Below are 19,822 nucleotides of genomic sequence, written 5' to 3' on the forward strand. Positions count from 1 at the left end.
TGCGCTCCACACACCTGGAAGCTGGCCTGTGGGACAGAAAGGCCTTTAATAATCTTGTTCTCCCTTGTTCTGGCTCCTAGGTGAGGCGCTACAACGGGAGAGCTGATGACTTCCTGTGCCAGACCATGGCCTTCCTGCAGAACCCACAGACTCCAGTTAGGAAGCAGCCATCAGGTTCCTAGGTAACTACAGAGCAGAGGGATCCCTTTAGCAGAGGGGCTGGATCTGGTCCCAGGCTCTCCTCAGTCCCTGCCAGCAGCGAAGTGACCCTGGGCTCCTGATTCCCTAATGAAGGCGAAGGGGTGTCAGAACCCACAGGAGCAAGCCCACCCCAAACTGCCCTGATCGGCTGATAGGACCCCTCTAAGCCCACTGCTCCTCATGCAGTCCCCGTTCTCCGCCTCCACCCCACCGTGGGCTCTGGTAGGACCTTCAAGGCGCTGTGCTCTCCTTTGGCAACCAGCCCTGTAGCCATCTCTGGGACTCGCCCTTTCCCTGGGGATTCAGGAGCGTGTCCTGGCCAGTGAGGGGCGGGGAAAGCCGCGTGCTTGGAGGGTGACAGGCCTCTTAACACCTCGCTGGGGACACGGGATGTGATGAGCTGTTTGTGTGTGTAGGGCTCACTGCCCGGCAGCTGGACCAGGGAGCCAGGACAAGCTGGACACCATCTGGCGACAGTGAGTGGTCCCGCTTGAGTACTGAGCACTAGGGGATGAATGGCCCAGGGCTGCAGGGTGGGTTCAATCTCCGACACCAGCAACGTGGTCACAGGCGTAGAGCCACAAGGGGATGCAAAATATAAATCCCCAACCCCTGATCAGCTGGCCCTCACCCTGTCGTGTCTGCTGGTTGGCATGTGCCCAGGCACTTAGCCCTGACCTCAGAGCTGCGGCCTGGTAGATCCCCAAACTGGGCCTTAGCTGGCTGGCCTTCGCAGATGATTGCCCCCCAAACACAGCCAAAGTGGGGTGCTGCCTCCCCTTGCACTCACTAGCCCAGTGTTTGGAGTAGTCACCTCCACGTGGGACACCTGGGGTCAAGCCACTGCTCCAAATGAGGCTGAAGTGACGTCCGGTCACCTACCTCCCTGCTGCGTGTCCAGACCCTGGGCAGCACAGGGCAGAGCAGCATCTCCACCACATTTGTTTGGGAAAAGGGAAGGTGGGTGACATAGCTCAGACTCCTCACTCCCAGAGCAGATTCACAGCTGGGCCTCCCAACCGAGCTAGAGAATGGCTGAGCTCCTCCTCGGCATTTCCTGGAGGGCAGCAGGGCACCTGAAGTTAGGCGGCGCCTAACAATGCCCAAGCCCCTTTGTGACTCTCCCCTCTCTAGGCCTAAGTGCCCATCTGTGCATTGTGGGGAAGGGGGAGGTAAATACAGGCAGGGATGAGGCTCTCAGATACTGCAGGGATGAGGCAGTCCTAGAAATAGTGAGTGAATGGGGTTCATTGGGACTTCTTGCCTGTGTCTGGAGGCTCCCAGCTGTGGAGGGCGGGGATGTTTAGTGAGGGTTGCTGGTTGTTCCGCTAGTCCCCTGCCTCCTGCCACCAGGCCTGCTGCCTCCTTGTCGTGGGCCGAGAGGTACAGAGCTGGCTTGGCCTGCCAGGGCTCTCCAGAGTGCCATGGCTCTGACCTCCATTTCCTTCCTTTCAATCTTAGACCTCAAAGGCTTGCAGCAGGACAGCAAGTCCTCAGTCCGATGCCTGGCTTCTCAGACCATTTTCATCCTGGAGGCCTTCAAGAACCAGCCTCCAGCCTGCTGCGGCCTATGGACATCGGTCCATAGGATAACAACAATGTGCACTGAGGATAGCCCGCTCATTGAAGCTGCCCAGCTGCCCTAGCTCTGGGAAAAGCCAGCCTCCCTTCTCTGGGGGCTTGGTGCATCAGAGCCCACCTGGAGCAAGGTGGAACACATGGCTTCTTCCCAATTGGCCGCCTGCCCTGCCCAGCCATGTGAGTAGTTAACTGCTCGATAGCTTTCATCATCATGTACTTTTTGACAGGTTTCCATGCACCGTGTTGCATTTATGTCCTGCCCTCCGTCCCCATTTCCAGTTGTGTACGTTTTTGATGCCGTCGGCCATTTTGAAAATTTATTTTGTATTATTTTTCTGTGTTTGGCCGGGGGAAGGTTGTGTGCTTGTGTTTTGACATATTTAGAGAAAAAGTACGAATGAGTAGAAAGAGAGGCTGTAAAGGGTTTGCCGTCCCTCCCCCAGCCTCCACCGTCCGTCCATCTGGGTGGGAGACCACACCCCTTGCTATGATACTTCCGGGTACGGTGGTTCAGGGGAAAATTAGCTCAGTGTTAATGGCTCTAGCCTGCAGTCAGGCCAAGTAACGGTAGAGAGTCTGTTTGCCCGGGGCCCTCAATCAGGGCAGGGCGTCAGTCGAGAAGGGGATCTGGCCTACAGTCAGGCAGGCAGAGCAGCAGGAGGTCCATTTGCCTGGCCCTTGATCAGGGTAGGGCAGCAGTCAAGTAGGGGGGCTCTGGCCTACAGTCCGGCAAAGCTGTCACAGTCTAGGGGAGGTTAGCTCTCTGGTGGGAGAGTCAGCACAACCATCTGGCATCTGGATTCAGGTGGGTGCCAGACCAATTCAGGCCTCCTGACAACCAGGGGGGAGGCTGCCACTCCTGACGTTGAGGTGGTAGGGGCAGAGGAACTCAGGTCCTCCCATTCCACTGCGTCCCAGCCCAGGACCCTAACAGCAGTGGAGTTGTCCGCCACTGGGTCAGCGGGGAAAGTCCAGCCGCAACACGCTAGCTGGCTTGTAGTCAATAACACAGCCAAACCTAATTCTGCTTCCCTTGGCTCCATCCTACACACCCATTCCATGTGTACATGGGTTCCAGGGTTGTTGTTCGCTTCGCTGGGATAGACAGCTAGTGGCAGCCCCCCCAGCTCCTCGGAGATCCTGGCGTCTGGCAGCTTTGTCAGCACCTCTGGGTCTCTGTCAGGAGAACGGTCTCCGTTAGGTCTGGGCTCACGCAACGGGGAAGAGACGTCCTGCTCCTCAGGCAGCCCTCCCCCGACTGAGCTGGAGGACCAGCCTTTTATAGTTCCGCTTCCTGTCCCACCCCTCTGCTTCCAGCGGGAGGCTATGCAAGTCCCCGTTCTACCACCAGGGGGGCGTTCACGGATCCCTCCCTGTCTGTCAGGGCAGGAGACTATGCCCTCTCGCTACAGAGGCCTTAAAGAAAAGGAGTTTTAAAAAAAGAAAGATTGCTTAGGCTTAGAGGAAAAAAGGAAAGAAAGGTTATCTTAAATAGAAGAAAGAGGGGAAACTAGAGAAAGCAACAAGAGAGAGGAGTTTGTAAGAACGTAGTAAAAGGTTATTTTTGTTGGGACTAAAAAATTATGAGAGTAAAAAAAATTGAACTCAATTTAAAAAACCAAAGGCTAATTAAATAGAATAGGAAATATAAAGGAAGGTTGAGAAGGTCGGGTGAAAGAACTCACATGGCAGAATAATTAGCGAGAGATTCTGTGTCAGTGACATAGGGCTGTGTAAAGTACAGAAAACAGCAAGAGAGAGAAAGATCCCTTTTTGTTAATAAGCAGAAAACAGAGCTGTACAAAAGAGAGAAAGATCCTTACCATTTCCCGCCGTTGTTCAGCCATCGTCAACCGAGCAGCACAGCTTCCGCTGCAAACTCTGCTCTCCCATTCTTGCATCAGTAGCAAATTTCTCCATGTTGTCGGTGCTGGGCTCCAGTGAAAGCTACAGAAGGAAACCATTTCCCGCCTTTTATCAGCCATCTTGAACCGAACAGCTCTCCTACGTTTCATGCCATTTTTCCAGGATTACCCATGCAGGCACCATAGCGTGGCAAGTATGTAGCCCACTCAGATCTCTGCTGCAGTCTTGACCATTGTAAATACCTCACGCATTATCCAGCAATATGTGAAGTTTCTGCAAAATGGGCGAGGTAGCGACGACAGCGACATTGTACTGATGAGGACATGGACACCTCTGTTCCTAGAAGCACAGCATGCAGCGATTGGGAGATCATGGTGGTGTTGGGCCAGGTTCATGCCGTGGAAGGCCAATTTTGGGCCCAGGAAACAAGCACAGACTGGTGGGACCACATAGTTTTGCAGATCTGGGATGATTCCCAGTGGCTGTGAAACTTTCAGATGCGTGGGACCACTTTCAGGAACTTTGTGACTTGCTGTCCCCTGCCCTGAAGCACAAAGACAGCAAAATGAGAGCAGCCCTCACAGTTGAGAAGTGCGTGGCCGTAGCACTGTGGAAGTTTGCAATGCCCAACAGCTACCAGTCAGTCAGGAATCAGTTTGGAGTGGGCAAATCTACCGTAGGGGCTGCTGTGCTACAAGTAGCCAATGCAATCATTGACCAGCTGCTATCAAGGGTAGTGACTTTGGAAAATGTGCAGACCATTGTGGATGGCTTTAATGCGCTGGGGTTCCCTAACTGCAGTGGGGCGATAGACAGAACGCATATCCCTATCTTGGCCCCGGCACACCGGAGCGGCCAATATGTAAACTGTAAGGGGTACGTTTCCATGGTGCTGCAAGCACTGGTGGATCACAAAGGACATTTCACTGACATCAAGGTGGGATGGCCGGGAAAGTGCATGACGCTCGCATCTTCAGGAACTCTGGTCTGTTGGAACAGCTGCAGGAAGGGACTTACTTCCCAGACCAGAAAATTACTGTTGGGGATGTGGAAATGCCTATAGTTATCCTGGGGGACCCAGCCTACCTCTTAATGCCATGGCTCATGAAGTCGTACACAGGCACCCTGGACAGTAGTAAGGAGCAGTTCAACTATAGGCTAAGCAAATGCAGGATGGTGGTCGAATGTGCTTTTGGACGTTTGAAAGAGCGCTGGCGCAGTTTACTGACTTGGTTAGATCTCAGCACAACCAATACTCCAATTGTAATTGCTGCTTGTTGTGTGCTCCACAATATCTGTGAGTAAGGGGGAGACGTTTATGGCGGAATGGGAGGTTGAGGCAACTCGCCTGGTGGCCAATTTCGCACAGCCAGAGAACAAGGCGATTAGAAGAGCACAGCAGGGTGCGCTGTGCATCAGAGAAGCTTTGAAAGACAGTTTCATGATTGGCCAGGGTACAGTGTGACACTTGTGTTTGTTTATCTTGAAGTTACCCGCCCCCTATATATATGAAAGGAAATAAAGTCACAATTGTTTAAAAACCATTCTTTAGTATTCATTGCACAACACATGGAGAGAAATCAGAAGGTAAATGGGGGGAGGAGGGGTTGGGTTATGGGGGTGGAGAAGAAGGGAAGGAGAAGTCCAGAAACCAAATCAAAAGTTCACATATGCCAACTTTCTGCTGCTTGGGTGAGCCTCTGGGGTTGAGTGTGTGAGTCCCCTTAGCCTCCCGCATCGTGTTCTTGGGCGTCTGGGTGAGGAGGCTATGGAACTTGGGGAGGAGGGAGGGCAGTTATACAGGGGCAGCAGCGGCAATCTGTGATCTTTCTGCCTTTCCTGCATTAGATCCACCATACAGGGCAGCATGTCAGTTTGCTCCCCCATGAGCTCGACCATAGTGTCCTGGCTGCTCTCATCGCGCGCGTCCCTCCTCTCTTCGTGTTCCTGTAATGCATTACGTGACTGCGCAATTGTTTACCACCAAGCATTCAGCGGGGCCCTATCAGTGCTGGAGGACTGCATGAGCTCGGCGAATATGTCGTCCCAAGTTCCTTTTTTCTGCCTTCTAATCTGGACCAGCCTCTTGGATGGAGTAGATTGGGGCTGCGTTGAAACATTTGCACCTGCAGGAGGAGAAAAAGGAAGAGTAGTATTTTAAAAGATACATTTCAGAGAACAAAGGACACACTGTTTCTCAGTGAAACAGGCAATTCATAGTACACAGCACATCACACACAGCCGGGCAACAGAATTCAGCTTGCAGCCAGCCATGGTAAGCCCTAGGGGCACGCGGGGTTCTGTTTCTTCCGCATTCATTTCAATACTTTCAAACTGCTGGGCCCCCTTTCTCATAGCAAGCAATGCCTGGTAGGTTTTCAGTATAAAAGGAGGTCCTGCAGGCTCTCTGGGATGATGGCTTCACACAACACACACACACACACACAGACTCGCACCCACTGCATGGCTCCGATGAGGCTCTGAGCAGGGATGAGCCCTTTAAACTAAACGCAAACAGCCCAACGTGGCTGTGTTTTCCCCACCCCGCCACCGCATGGCTCCGATCAGGCTCACTCGCCAGAAGTACCTTCTCCAGGATCATGGGAGTGGGGGTGGGGGCTCTTGGCTCCTGCATTAAGAATAGTTCCTGGCTAGGGATGAAAATGGATTCCCACTTGCCGCCTGTGCACTGTCCTCCTCCTCCTCCTCTTCATCCTCCAATAACTCATCCTCCTCGCTCCGTTCAACTTCCTCCTTGGAGATATCCACGGACAGTGGTGGGGTAGTGGTGTCGTCACCCCCATAACTGCATGCAGCTCACGGTAGAAGCGGCATGTATGCGGCTGTGACCCACAGCGCCCATTTGCCTCCCTGGCATTTTGGTACGCTTGCCTGAGCTCCTGATTTTTGTACAACACTGCTCTGTGTCCCTGGAGTAGCCTATTTCCGTCATGGCCCTGGAGACTTTAGCGTACATATTTGCGTTCTTTTCTTTTTAACGTAGTTCTGCCATAACAGATTTTTCTCCCCAACATTCGATGAAATCCAGTACCTCCCATTTGGACCATTCTGGAGCTCATCTGCGAATCCGGGACTGCGTGGTCTCTTGTGATGGTGCTCTCTGCATGATTGCCTATGATAGTGGACTGTGCTGCTGGTCACCTGTGCTGCTGGTGACCAAACAGGAAATGAAATTCAAAAGTTCCTGGGGCTTTTCCTGCCCACCTGGCTAGTGCATCAGAGTTGAGAGTGTTGTCCACAGCAGTCACAAGGAAACATTCTGGGATACTTCCCGGAAGCCAATAACTTCGAATTGCATCCACACTACTTTTAATCCGGGATTGCGATCTCGATTTAAGCGCTACTCTACTTGCCGAGGTGAAGTACAGAAATTGGATTAAAGAGCCCTTTAAATCGAAGAAACCAGTTTGGTCATGTAGAAGGAATTATTTTTTTTCTCCAAATTAATTCGGCTAATTCCGAAATAAATGACTAGTGTAGACCAGGCTTGAGAGAGGGAGAGTATAGAAAACAGCAAGAGATCGTTTTTGGTTAGTGAGAGAAGGACAGTATAGAAAGCTGCAGGGAGGGGACACGGGGGAGAGAGAACTTACCCTTGTGGCTGCCTCTGGGAAAAGAGGCTCACAGCCGCCAGCATGGTTATCTCCGCCTCTCGGGATAGCTAGCTAGATAGATGTGGTGTATGGAGATAGATAGATAGATAGATAGATAGATAGATAGATAGATAGATAGATAGATAGATAACCCTATTGGCTTTACGCCCTTTTACATTTGATGTGATTTTTCTCTAATCTCAGCTCCTTGAACTTTTTCATGGTCCAAAGCGAACAACAACCCTGGAACCCATGCACACATGGAATTGGTGTGTAGGAAGGAGCCCAGGGAAGCTGAACTGGGTTCAGATGTGTTATTGACTACAAGCCAGCCAGTGTGTTGTGGCTGGATTTCCCTGCTGACCCAGTGGCGGACCACTCCACCGCTGTTAGGGCCCTGAGCTGGGACGCAGTGGAACGAGAGGGCCTGGGTTCCTCTACCCCTACCACCCCAACGTCAGGAGTGGCAGCCTCCCCACCTGGTTGTCAGGAGGCCTGAATTGGTCTGGCACCTGCCTGAATCCGGATGCCAGACGGTTGTGCTGACTCTCCCACCAGAGAGCTAACCTCTCCTAGACTGTGACAGCTCTGCTGGACTGTAGGCCAGAGCCCCCCTACTTGACTGCTGCCCTACCCTGATCAAGGGCCAGGCAAATGAACCTCCTGCTGCTCTGCCTGCCTGACTGTAGGCCAGAGCCCTTTCTTGATTGATGCCCTGCCCTGATTGAGGGCCCCGGGCAAACAGACTCTCTACCGTTACTTGGCCTGACTGCAGGCTAGGGCCATTAACACTGAGCGAATTGTCCCCTGAACCAAGGTACCCCCGGAAGTATTGTAGCAAGGGGCATGGTCAAAGGGGCTGACGGCGCCAGAAATGGGGATGGGGTGTGGAAACCTGCCAAAAACTGTTAGGTGATGAAAGCTATCAAATGGTTAACTACTCTGTAACGGGCCGGTGTGGCTCCCCTCCTCCCTGGGAGGGTTGAGCCCCGGACACCGGAAGGAGCGGGGCTACAGAACAGTGAGCCCGCCCCTCAGAGGGTCAGGCGGTGACCCAGAAGTATAAAAGCCGGCCATCCGAGCTCAGTCAGAGCCCAGCCACCGCCGGGAGCAAACCTGCCCGAGGGAGCTCGTGACTGGGAAGACACGAGCAGTTGCCCGGACTGGCCGGAGCTTCCCCTCACTCGCTACCGGGAGGACCCGCCGGAGCTTCCCCGTGCCACCTACGATGAGAAGCCACCAGAGACTTCCCCTCTCCGCTGTTGTTACCCCGAGGAACCCCCGGAGCAGCACTGGCCGGACTTCCCAGAGGAACTGCCGGATCTACCCCCCACCCGGGCTGCGAGGAGCCCATGCTGTGGGACTTCCCGGGAGTGGACGCCGCGGACCAGGTAGGCCCAGAGGGAGAAATTGGAAGTGGCCCGGGGGCAGCTGACCCTAGTCAGGCTGCAGATCAACCCATACCCATGTCAGTGTGTTGCGGTGAGGATCCCCACTGACCGTCAGCCGTGGTAGCCGCTGCCTAGGACCCCGGGCCGGGACGCAGTGGAGTGAATGGGCCTGCATCCCCCCTGCCACCCCACTGATGGGTGGCAGTTTTCCCCCTCACCCCAGTGCTCAGCCCCTGCCCCAAAGGGCCTGAGCCTCCTAGACTGTTTGCTGCTCAGCCCCTGCCCCAAAGGGCCTGAGCCTCCTAGACTGTTTGCTGCCCAGTCCCTGCACCAAAGGGCCTGGGCCTGCTGAACTATTTGTACTGTTGCTCAGCCCCTGCACCAAAGGGCCTGGGCCTGCTTGAACTCTTTGTGTCGCTGCCCCGCCCCTGCACCAGAGGGCCTGGGCTTGCTTGAACTCTTTGTGTTGTGACCCAGCCCCTGCAACAGAGGGCCTGGGCTTCCCCAAACTGTTGCATATTGTTGCTCAGCCTTGCAACAGAAGGCCTGAGCCCTAATTGACTCGTGTATTGTTGCTCAGTGGAACGGGCCGGTGTGGCTCCCCTCCTCCCCTGGGAGGGTTGAGTCCCGGACACCCACGTTTACAGTTGGTACCAGTAGTGGGGAGTCGAACCCTTGCCTCTGTGAGAAGGGGCCGGTAGGTGGGTGGTGATTCACCCCCTTCCTAGCCAGGAACATGGATATGCAACGGCTGTTCCAGCTGCTGGTGGAGAGCCAGGAGCGGCAGCAGGCAGCCCAGCAGCAGCAGCAGCATGCCGCCCAGCTGGAGCAACAGCAGCAAGGAGATGCCGCCCAGCTCCAGCAACAGCAGCGGCAGCACGCAGCTCAGCTGGAGCAGCAGCAGCAGCTAGTACAGCAGCTGGGGAACCAGCTGCAGCACCTCATGGGCCCCACACCCTGCCCCGCCGACTGGCCAGCGGGGGAGGGCACTGGGGGGGGGCATGTTCGGCTGCCCCCCTGTGCCTGACCAAGATGGGCCCGGACGACGACCCCGAGGCCTTCTTGGTCATGTTTGAGCATGTGGCCCTTGTCGTGGGGTGGGCCCGAGACCAATGGGCCACTCTTTTGGCCCCGTATTTGACTGGGATGGCCCAAGCAGCCTACTGCGGACTGGCGACAGAAGAGGCCAGAGACTACGACCGAGTAAAAGCTGCGGTCCTGGACACTTTGGATGTCAGCCCAGAGACCTTTAGACAGCGGTTCTGGCGCCAGACCTACCCTGCGGGCGCCCGTCCCCGGATGGTGGTCCGGACCTTGAAGTAGGCCTGCCGCCGGTGGCTGCAACCAGAGGTCAGGACGGCGGAGGAGGTCACTGAGCAGGTTGTGTTGGAATAATTTGTCCATACCCTGCCGGCCCGGGGAAGGGCCTGGGTACTCCGACACCGGCCGGCGACCCTGGCTGATGCCGTCTCGCTGATGGAAGGCTTCCTGGCTGCGGAAGCCTCCATAGGACCCACCTTCCGGCCACCTACCTCCGGGCCCGAATGCCCCATAATGAGAAGAAGGCGACCAACCGGCCCAGCCAGCGAGGTCCAGGCCACGGATCAGAATCCCGGCTGGGGTCCCAGACCCAGTGCTCAGACGCGGCTTCCCGGCTGGCAACCCCGGCCTTCAATCAGGGGGCCCCGAGGGCCCGTCGGAGCCCCCCCAAAGTACCCGAGTGGCCCTCCCTCGGAGCGGGTGCCCCGAGCTCGGTCCCTGCTTTGGATGCGGGAAGGCGGGGCACCTACAACGGGACTGCCCCGAAATGGACTGTAGCTTTGGGTAGGTCTACGCAGGAGCCGGCCGGACCCGATTACCACAGGTCCCCAAACTCACGGTCCCAGTGATGGTTGGGGACCAAGCCACGCAGGCTTTGATTGACTCTGGGTGCGGCCAGATGTTGGTGCGCCAGGCTCTGGGACCCCCGGTCGACGCCCGTTTGAAGCCGATCCATCTGCAGTGCATTCATGGAGACGTCCGGCCCTACCCGAGCGCTCGAGCCCGACTAACAGTGGGTGGTATCACCCGACAATTAGTAGTCAGGCTGCAGATCAACCCATACCCATGTCAGTGTGTTGCGGTCAGGATCCCCACTGACCGTCAGACGTGGTAGCCGCTGCCTAGGCCCGGCCGACGCAGTAGAGTGAATGGGCCTGCGTCCCCCCTGCCACCCCACTGATGGGTGGCAGTTTTCCCCCTCACCCCAGTGCTCAGCCCCTGCCCAAAAGGGCCTGAGCCTCCTAGACTGTTTGCGGCCCAGTCCCTGCACCAAAGGGCCTGGGCCTGCTGAACTATTTGTACTGTTGCTCAGCCCCTGCAGCAAAGGGCCTGGGCCTTCTTGAACTCTTTGTGTCGCTGCCCCACCCTGCACCAGAGGGCCTGGGCTTGCTTGAACTCTTTGTGTTGTGGCCCAGCCCCTGCAACAGAGGGCCTGGGCTTCCCCAAACTGTTGCATATTGTTGCTCAGCCTTGCAACAGAAGGCCTGAGCCCTAATTGACTCGTGTATTGTTGCTCAGTGTAACGGGCCGGTGTGGCTCCTCCTCCCTGGGAGGGTTGAGCCCCGACACCCACGTTTACATACTCACATGCAGCCTTCTCCGCCCCCTTGTACATAACAATCCTCTGTTTCATTTTGATGTATTTTGATGTATTTTAATGCTTTTATTCATTTTATTTATTAAATAACTGTGTTTACAGTAATATAGCAAGATATAAAATATATACACATCTTGTCCTGTACACAGAACACAGACCGCTCCACTGGATCCCACAACCCATACAGGGAGAAAGCCGTAGAAAATGCTGACATCTCCAAAATCATATCAGGGCAAGAAAAGGCACTTGCTGTTTGCAACACTTGTACAGGACAGACACAGGGTGAGGGCTAGACTAAGTGGCCATGGTTAGTCCTGCTCCATCTCTACCGTCTCAGTTTCCATCTACAGCTGTTCACACTCAAAATGCAGGACAGGGGTAAGGTTAGCCCATCACCAAAAGAACCTTCATGTAAAGCAGTGTTCTTTCCTGCGCCTGGTGGGGATCACGCAGACAGACAACACCCCAGGCTGGGCATTGTCCCAGGGTGAAGCAGGGCTGTAGCGTAAGGTGGAGTCGTCCCTGGACGAACAGGGTGAGGCATGGGACAATGCAGCTGAGAGTTGCAGGGCTGGGCACCAGAAGAATCGCCGGGTGGAACTTTGGGATATGGCAGGGAGGGTGGAACAAGCCCTGCTCTGGGTCAGTCCCAGTGCCATTGGCCCACTGCCTTGAAGAGGCCACCGATGAAGGCCATTTGTCCTACTCCTGGGTCCCGCAACCCAGCTCTCCTGGAGAGAAACTTTGCCTTGAAAACTTAAAGCAAGCGACTTTGTTGTTAGGGCTGAAGGGGTGGTGGCATGGGAGACACTGACCATGTGATGACACCAGTCAGCTCAGAGAGAAATCTGCCGCTTGTGTTCTTTGGGGATTGTACCTTAAAGGGGTCAGCGGGAGGTGGAAGGGCTGAGTGTAAAGGACCAGGAAGGAAGTAGGGTCGTGGGAGAGGGTCAGTGCCAGGACATCCCGTTGCTAATGAGAATCCGCCTTCCAAGTAGCACCGCCCAGGTCCATAATCCTTATGCTGGAGAGCACTGTGAAGCGAAGTCTCCGCTGAGCCACATGGCCCTGCCCAACATAAGGGCTGCAGAGCAGGGCCCTCAGAAGGGTCCTGCGGAGCATGAGGATGGGACCCTCGGAACCACAGGCTTCCCCAAGGCTTTGGGGGCTAAAGGAGTCGGCTTCTGAAGTGGACACTGTGCCCTGTCACCAGGGATTAGAGGGAACAGGCTAGCACTCTGGCTCTGCAGTGCTAACAGCTAATCCAGGGCCTGAAAGGGGTGAGCCGTGGATTACTAGACCTTAGTCCAGTAGTGTAGCTAGTGGGGTGCAGGAAGCAGCTGCTTCCTCAGCACATTTTCAAAAAGCCATGCCTGAGGTGAGGTTACCATGGCACCAGGGCAGGGCCCATGCTCCACTCTGAAGCTTGGCCTGCCTGGCTTCCCCAGCTTGCTGCATACCCGCCTGCACCCATCAGCTGTGTCTCCCAGCAGGAGGGAGACAGCTGATCCCGGGCGGGAGGGGAAGAGAAGAACTGAACTCCAGCAAGCTAGGCTCCTGCAGGCAGGCTTTGCTGGCTTCCCCTAGTGTGCTGCATAAACCCTGCTCCCTCCCTGTCTTGCCGATTAGCTGTTTCCCAGCAGGAGGGAGACAAACAGCTAATCAGCTAGGGACTGGGGAGAGGGAAAGAACTGAGCTCCAGCAAGCTGGGCTCCTGGGAGGAGGAGAGGCTGGGGCCTTGGGAAAGAAGGGGGTCAGTCAGGGCATGCCCCCTCTAGGGGGCAGGGGCACCTGCCCACAAGCCATCAGCTGTTCAGCCAGGGCAGGGGCAGTAGGGTAGCTAGCTAGGGGAGTGCGAGTGCTTGCTGATTAGCTGGTTTTTGGCCACCAGCCAATCAGTGAGGGGAAATGCTCCTGGAGCAAGGGGCTGAGCAGCTGAGACACCCCAGCTCCTTCTCCTACCTGCTTCTTGTGGCACTGTGTCAGGTGTGCTTTCTCTGGCTCTGCAGCAGCAGCTCCTAACCTCTTACCCAACTAAAGGCAGCCAGTAGCAGCAGCTGGTAAGTGTATTTCAAAGGGGGTCTTTCTTGTGGTGAGGCTGGCTTGGGGGCGGGGGACTGGAAACCCTCCAGGTGGCTGTGAGAGCCAGCACCTGGATGCTGGTGGGATGGCTGTCTGCCTTATACTGGGATTGGGAATTAGTGCCCTTACATGCAACTCCTCCTATTGTGCCAGTGTAGATCCTGCTGTTAGTACAGCTATTTGCAGGTGCCCTGTGTTTAGCTGAAACTTTGGACTTAGTTTAGTGGGGATGGACTCAGACTGAGGGCTTGGCTACACTTACAAATTTGCAGCGCTGCAGCAGGGTGTGAAAACACAGCCTCTGCAGCGCTGCAAATTGCGGCGCTACAAAGCGCCAGTGTAGTCAAAGCCCCAGCGCTGGGAGCCGCGCTCCCAGCGCTGTCCGGTATTCCCCACAGGGAGGTGGAGTACGGACAGCGCTGGGAGAGTTTTCTCCCAGCGCTGGCGCTTTGACTACACTTAGCGCTTCAAAGCGCTGCCGCGGCAGCGCTTTGAAGTTTAAGTGTAGCCATAGCCTGAGAGCTAAACTGACACTACTATCCTGCTGTGTGGATCCCAGTGTGCTTGTACTGTGAATGTTTGGCATGCACATGTGGCTATATTTATCTCATTGTGCAGATGTGCTTGGTGTGATGATGACATTATGCTAAGATGAATCGTGAAAATAGTGACCTGGTGTGATGGTGGTCACTCTGTGCTGTTCATGTGAATATTGCATTTTTGTATGCTGGGTTGGTGTAGCCCTGTTGTTCCCAGGAAATGAGAGCCACAAGGTGGGTCAGGTAATATCTTTTATTGGAGCAACTTTTGTTGGTGAGAGAGAGAGAGGGAGAGAGCGAAGTTTTGGAGCTTTCATGGAGTTTTCTTCTTCCTGAAGAAGAGTTCTGTGAAAGCTCAAAAGCTTGTCTCTCTCACCAACAGAAGCTGGTCCAATAAAAGATATTACCTCACCCACCTTGATATATATTCCCCTCCGCCCCCCGCCATATTACCTCATCCAGCTTTCCGGGAGTGAGTTTTCATCATGACATGGGAAGTGCTCTGACTTGTCCTGACTTCTCTGTATCAGCCCCTCTAACTTGCACTGCAGCCCAGTACTTGGGGGCTGGGTGCCTGCAGTGCTGAGATCTGTGAGATCAGGGACTCACAGACCCAGCTGGGAGGGGAAGGGCACTCCTTGTCGGCCTCTCTCTCTCTTGCTGCCTCCTTTTTTCCGAGTGCCTCATGATGCATAGAGTCAGCGTGGCTAGGTGCTGCATTGGCGAGCCTCCCAGTGCAGCCCCCAACCCCCTCTGCCCCATGTGAACCCCCAACAGACCCTGCCCACCTCTGTCCGATTGTCTCTCTTATGTGGGGGACTGTGCCCCCACCCCCTGTTTCTGTGTGCTGCCTGCTTCCAGGGGCCACAGATTGCAGAACAGGCCCCTCAGGAAAGATGACAGGGGCTGTCCCACCAGGTGCGTGCACAGCCCTCCGGAGCACTGCTTTGTCCCGTTATATCCGAATTCATGTTATATCGGGTCGTGTTATATCGAGGTAGAGGTGTAATTTAATATGTCGTGTGGCACCTTTTTTTATGTGTTGGCTCCCCCTGATTTTAGAACCTGGCTATGCCACTGCCTTAGTCAGCCCTGCCGCTGCAGCACACATGGTAGCAGATGAGACAGAATGAGTCCCAGCTCCAGGAGGGTACCACAGCCAGTGCTGCGAAGGGAGCTGCATGGCCTGTACGGCTGGGAGAGGACAAGGGTGGTCATGGGGGAGAAGAGAGCCTGGCAGAGACAAAATACTGCAAATTATGCAGAAACAGGGCTGAGCAAAATTGTCTCCAGTGTCCGTTAGGTGGATTTCCTGCACCCAGCCACCCAGAAGCAGGTAAGGGAACAGGGCCCTGGGTGCCACGCTAGGGGTACATGCAGTGCCCACAGCCATTCCAGGGAGGCAGCTCAGATATGTAACTTACATCCCCACTGGTCAATTTCACCATCGTTCTGCAGGAGGCGCCATTGCTGCAGAAGCCCTGAAGGCTACCTGCATTGAACCGTCCCTCCCAATGAAGGCCAGGGCCTGGAGCCACTCCTGAATTAAACCCCTTCTTGTGCAGTGGGTAGGTGAAGGCAGCCAATGGCCTTTCAAGTCTTGGATGGTTTCAGGGCCAGAAAGGGTATGGAGAGAGAGGAGGTCGGGGAGAGGTTACATCCACCCTGGACTCCTCTCTGCATTTCACCCCAAGTTACTAAGCTACAGCCTCCCCCCGCCTCTGGTGCCAATGCTGAGGAGACTCTTGGGGGGTGAATTGGTCTCCTGCACCCCTCACTCTCCTTCTCTGTTACGTGCTTCCCACAATAGACAGACACAGTTAAACTCTCCCAGTGTCACAGTTACTGTCACTCACTGCCCCTGCACAGAGGCATTTGTTCCCTGTCTTCCCAACTTACATGGTACCATGGGGATGACTGCACCCAAAAGAACCTCTCGATTTGTGCTGTCCTTTCACCTGTGTTGCTCCCTGAAAGCACAATCACATGCAACCACTAGGAGGCAGATTTTGAAGACAAGAAACCAATATAACTCCATAGTTCTAAGAGGCGAACACCCCCAGCTACAGACAATAGCAGGGGTACGCCAGGGGGTGTGCTATGAGTTACTGCCCTGCAGAAGGGGTGCGGCATATATAGTTTATGGGAATGTGCTTCCCCTTTGATTGTACATTACAAGGCTGCCCCTTATTCCTGTGATTAAGCGGCATTGTGCTTTCAGCCAGGGCTGTTCCAGGATTTGCACCTTCGCATGAGGCACATCGGTGGGGGGTGCGGTCTGGACCGGGCACCTGGAATTCCAGTCTCCACGGCTGGCGAGCTGCCCAGCAGTACGGCTGCAGGCTATGAGTCCTGGGGGGGCTCGTGGCATTTCTCACACTGGGTGGCATATGCAGATGTGCTCAGCACTGGCCTCCTTCTGCTCCCACTGAGGTCAACAGAACGGCGCCTTCCTCCCGCCGCCATGGGAGCAGAGTTAGGCTGACGCTGAGTGCTCTGGACTACCCCATCCAGAGCGTCCCCTCCTCGCCAGGCTTTTGGCAGGCAGCAAGCCCCTGGAGCTGGCACGTACAAAGAGAGCGGAAGTACAAAAGGTGGCTGGAGAATTCAGCTGGGAGGCAGCCGCCAGAGGAGCCAGATGCCTCCTGTGAGCTCCCAAGCCGGAAGGCTGCTGCTGATCCCGAGGGAGCCGAGGACTGGCCAGGGCCATTTACAGACCCAAGCAGGGAGGAGCTGCAAGCTGTGAAAGTAGAATGAATTATATTGTAAAAATAAGAATGGATTAAAGAAATGTTGTATGTACCTTTAAGCAGAAATAAGAAATGTTGAAATACAGGTGCCAGGAAAAGAAACATTAGGCATAAACAATGGTGCTAATGGCGAAACATTAACAGAAGATCGGTAATAGTTAATAAGAAAATAAGATATGCATGCCTAGCCCAGGTAAACTTATCTGCTTCTGCTTCCTTTGTTATCTTGTTAAGTTCTCACCCTTTTATCTGTATAAATAAGATAGTTGGTGTCTTGCATGGGGCTCACATTATCTGAGTGTTATTAATAGAGCGCTGTGCTAATAAAACAGAGTGGTCTGACAAACTGAGTCCTGAGTCTAACTTTGACAATTTGGAGGTTCTACCGAGACGGCAACCATCTTCACTGGGGCTGTGAGATTCCTGACTGTTTTTTGTAGGACGACCGTGGCAGCCGGCACCTGGGCATTTGGCCCGAGCGGTCCTCCACCAGAACGGAAAGGCGCACAACCACAGTGAAGTCTATGCCATTGAACCTCTTGGCTCTCTCTCTGGTTGGTTCCCTCTCTGTTCTGGTAGGGATCCTGGGATCTGACATCAGGAATCTGGTCAGGTAATTATTTCTGTGTTTTGTGCGGACTGAGGACTGTCCTGTCTCCGTGTCTATCCATCCTCCTGTGGAGTGTTTGAGTCTGGGTGCCATCTCTGTCCAAGGATCGGCCAACCAAGGGGTTCCTGTCCCTGCGGTCTGAGTGAGTGGAATCTGCACAATCGCAGTTGCACCGCACTTTGGGTAAAACCCCTGGTGTGAAAGCAAGGGCGATTGAGGCAGTAGCCTGTGGGCTCCTTTTGTATGTTGCACCGGGCATCGCTCTGAAGAACCCAAATTTCCTTCTTGTGCGATTGGTGTGTGAAGTCCTCCTGTATGGGTAACCAGACGTCTAAGTCGGGACAGTTCCTAAACGAACGCTGGCTCATTTTATATATTTAGGATGGGTCCGGACTCCTGTAAATTTCTGGAAAATGGTCTAGGCTAACTCAGGGGATCCCAAAACTCAGTGGCCACTGTTAAAATCTTGGAACAAAGACCGAGTGGACGTCTTAAAGAACAAACTCGCCAACCGAAACTAAATTGGCTAAAGAAGAGGTTAATTGTTTCATTCAGTGGTGGGAAGAGGCAAATCGTAGCTGGACAAAATCAAAACTCACCTCTCTCAAATATTCAAATAATAAGTTAAAATCTTTATTAAAAGCCTCCTCTCCCACCACCAGACTGAGTGCTCCCTTTACCCTGTTCTCAAAAACCTCCACCCCGGATCGATCCAACCCCTTTAATACTCCCGCCTCATTGTAAAAAGGACAAAAGCTCCTTGTTCTGTTCCCTTTGTTGTCTGCTTCAAAAACTGATTCTTTAGTGTTCCACTACCAATTCAGCAAAGAGGGTGAGCTCCTCAACTAGCCCCCACCCTTCCTGGTCCCTTTCCTTAAACATTTCTTTCAAAATTGTGAAGTGACCACAGTATCACTCACAAATGGTTCATAGGAAAAAAAAGCAGGATCGGGCCCAGAAAAGCAGGCAAGCAACAGATAAAGAAACTGAAAAACAGGTTGGAAGCCCTAAGGGCATAGTGTTGGCAGTAAGAAAAGCAGTAAGTGCAGGCATGAACCCCTGGAACGATACTTAAAATGGTGACATCTGAGGTGATAAAGGTGTCATTTGGGGAGATCCAGTGATTTAAGGAAAGAGAGTGAAAAGTTAACTCTACAGAGGCTGGAGAGAATTAAGCAATTAAACCTTGTGAAAATGTTAAAAAGGACCATGTTAAAGAGAGAGAATTCTTGGTTTCTTTGCAGCCATTCTGAAGGGAAAATGGGCCCTTTTCCAGAAGAATGCCTGTAAATAATCCAAATATATATACAGCTATGTAAAAACAAAGCAGTGTAAAGGAATGTTAAGGAAAAGAAAATGTGTATGTCTCTATTTGTCTGTGGAAAATACATAAAGTTCTAAGAATCTAAACCAGCACATCTGGTTTGTAAAACTCTTGTTTTGTAGGTGTAAGATACATTGGTTTTGTTTTTGTTTTTAATGACACTAAAAATTCATTTGACTCTTTTAATTTAAAGTTTCAAAACAGATAAACCTTTTTGCAAGACACAGGTAATTAGTGTTGTTTGGCTTTGGGATTTAGCATTTAACCCTTAAGGGGTAACTTGATTCTTTATAAAATTTAAAATGTTTTTAAATAAAGACCAAGTCATGGCTGCAATAGGGCAGTCAAAATCAGGGGAATAGGGAGAGATTCTGGGGTCTTTTTGTTTGTTTGGATGGGGTTTTTTTTGTAACGATAACAGATAAGAGCTGTAGTGAAAGAATAAGAAATTAACAGTGACCCTCTGAAGCAACAGCAGAGGTGAGGTGCACACAGGGCCGGCTCCAGACCCCAGCGCGCCAAGCAGGCGCGTGGGGCGGCATTGTCGGGGCAGGGCGGCATTTGGCTCCGGCGGACCTTCCGCAGTCATGCCTGCGGGAGGTCCACCGGAGCCCCGGGACGAGCGGACCTGCCGCAGGCATGACTGCGGAGGGTCCACTCTTCCCGCGGCTCCGCTTGAGCTCCCCCAGGCATGACTGTGGAGGCTGCACTGGTCCCGCGGCTCGGACAGAGCTCCCGCAGGCATGCCTGCGGATGCTCCACCGGAGCCGCGGGAGCAGCGCACCCGCCGCAGACACTTCTGCCCCGGCCGCGGGACCGGGGAAGGGCGGCGAGCGCGCCGCCCTGCTTGGGGCGGTGTAATTTTTAGAGCCGCCCCTGGGTGCACAAAACAAAAAGAAGCAACGTTAAAAACACTGAGCCTTAAAATGGCTCTGTGTAATCAGACTGTCACTTTGATAAGGGTACATGAAAACTCTTTAAAATCAAAACCAGTTACACCTTATGTAAAAATTGATATGGCTAATGTTTAAAAAAAAAAGTTGTAGTATAGAAGGTATGCACTTTTTTCCTAGGACATATGCAGTGTATATTGTAGAAAGGGGTAAAAGAAATGCAAATGAAACGTGCTGCTGAATTAAAATCCTATTAGGGCTCCAAAAAGAGCCGCAATAGACTGTGTTTTCTTTTTCAGATCTCTGTGTGTTTTGCAAGCAGGAGTTGAAAGT

The 19,822-nt window shown here is 53.6% G+C and overlaps 1 long non-coding RNA gene across 2 annotated transcripts; it reads left to right on the plus strand.

Annotated features, from left to right (window-relative positions):
* Window positions 1–1,823: 1,823 nt before the first annotated feature.
* Window positions 1,824–15,210, plus strand: LOC120393910. 2 transcript variants are annotated; one of them, XR_005592154.1, is made up of 3 exons: window positions 1,824–1,959; window positions 11,441–11,669; window positions 14,975–15,210. It is a non-coding gene; the product is annotated as an uncharacterized LOC120393910 (long non-coding RNA). The 2 variants fall into 2 exon arrangements; XR_005592153.1 differs by lacking the exon at window positions 1,824–1,959 and adding an exon at window positions 8,098–8,653.
* The last annotated feature ends 4,612 nt before the right edge of the window (window positions 15,211–19,822 follow it).

Source organism: Mauremys reevesii, unplaced genomic scaffold, assembly GCF_016161935.1.
Source record: "Mauremys reevesii isolate NIE-2019 unplaced genomic scaffold, ASM1616193v1 Contig36, whole genome shotgun sequence".
Classification (NCBI taxonomy): Eukaryota; Metazoa; Chordata; order Testudines; family Geoemydidae; genus Mauremys; species Mauremys reevesii.